We start from the raw sequence: 1,683 nt of genomic DNA, 5'->3' as shown, positions 1-1,683 counted from the left end.
AGGCCATCAGGACAAGCAATGGTTTGACGACTCAGGGATAGAGGGACGGCCAGTGTGGATTGGCCGTGAGACGGGCTGCTGTTTTTGTTCTCTACCACTTTGGTTTCACTCACACAAGCTCTCATACATGCACACACCTCACTGAATTAATCAAGACAACAAAGTAGTCCGTTGGTAAAACAAACTAAAAACCCCAAAAATCCTGTCTCTTATGTCCTACCCTGCCGACGTCACGTCAAATGTAGCATGACCAGGTGAACTGACACAAATATTATTTAATCAATGAACCGACTACGCCACCAGAGGGCGCTAAAGTCCCTCTGGAAATTGAATTACACACTAGTGCGTCAAAGCACACAGGTTCGTAAGGAACGACAGAGACAGGATTACAGGGAACAATTACTTTCTTCTTTTTAATACGTCAGGAGGTATGCAATACAATGTTATTTAAAACCACAAAATAAACAAAACGTACATTGGCGCGGGACAGGTAACCACACAATAATGAGTTGGCTTTGGTTTCCCCTACTGAGTAGCTTCAGTACAAGTTAACACGATGTAGCACACAATTAGCACAGCAAGCACATCTAGTTGAATATAAGCATGCATGGAAGTAAATCATTAACACAGCACACAAAGTTACACTCGGCATAAGGCCTGAGCACTGCACGTGAGAAACTACTGTAGGGTGGTCCTACTGACCAGTTACAGGTGTGTGGTGTACCCGACACGGCCAACACACAATACACCAATACAATAAGAAACGAAACAGAAATCAAACGCAAATTAATCAAACAAAAGAGAGCTAGGACCCACACATCGCATTCACACACACTCGACTGAGTATCAGCGCGCAACCACGCGCGTCACCAAACACTCTCTCCACACGAGAGTTCCAAGCGCGCACTGCGCGTCACTTAACACACTCTCCACACGCACGCACTCGTCCACAATAATTGTCGGCAGAACAAAAACAGCAGCGCGTCAAGGGCCGTCGGCCCTACATATGTTGATCCAGGCTACCTGCAGACAGAAGGCATCGGGGGAAAGTATGACTAGGCAGCCTACATATTTAATAATTTGAAGGCAAATGGTGGAGAGTGTAACATACCCGATGGGCGAGGCACATCGCCTACGCCGACAGCAGCAAGGGCAACAGCAGTAAAACGGACAGGCTAGGTACAGCAGTTGCCTGGAACAAGATGAGGGCATGCAGCGAGTGAGAGGAATGTTTACGATTAAAATATAATCAGTCGTAGGGACAACGGGGGCATAGCCTACCGGGAGAAGTTGAGAGAATGCCCACGCCAGCACTTCAGCAGAAACTCAAGCGGTTACAATCTTGGTCAGAAGACGCACCGCAGGACCAAACAACCCCACGAGGGCTTCCACATCCCCGGGGAATACATATGCCTACGGGTGCGGGCTCTCCCAGTGACAACAGAACCCAGAGCCAAATGATGATCGACCAGCCGCCGCCCAAATGAAGCAGGTGTAGCGCTTTTAAAAGAAACTAAAATCTTAGCAATTGGTGCTCCTCACTCACATGACACACCGCGCCACAGCCAATTGCCGCTGTGGCTTAAAGGCACACGCACCAATATGCTACATCTAGGACCAAAATGTTTCAACCGTTTCCAACGACCAAACTAATCACAGTTCCTGCATCAGTAAAGCCAGGAC

General features: G+C 48.0%; 1 long non-coding RNA gene across 1 annotated transcript; it reads right to left on the bottom strand.

The window, feature by feature from the left end:
- Positions 1-817: 817 nt before the first annotated feature.
- LOC134464587 (uncharacterized) lies at positions 818-1,338 on the bottom strand. Its single transcript, XR_010037956.1, has 3 exons — positions 1,282-1,338; positions 1,112-1,192; positions 818-1,023 (listed from the first exon to the last, which is right to left on the bottom strand). It is a non-coding gene; the product is annotated as an uncharacterized LOC134464587 (long non-coding RNA).
- Between the last annotated feature and the right edge of the window lie 345 nt (positions 1,339-1,683).

The sequence above is a fragment of the Engraulis encrasicolus genome, chromosome 15, assembly GCF_034702125.1.
Source record: "Engraulis encrasicolus isolate BLACKSEA-1 chromosome 15, IST_EnEncr_1.0, whole genome shotgun sequence".
Lineage (NCBI taxonomy): Eukaryota > Metazoa > Chordata > Actinopteri > Clupeiformes > Engraulidae > Engraulis > Engraulis encrasicolus.
Note: the sequence above shows the minus strand (reverse complement) of the source record. Positions and strands in the feature narration are given on the sequence as shown.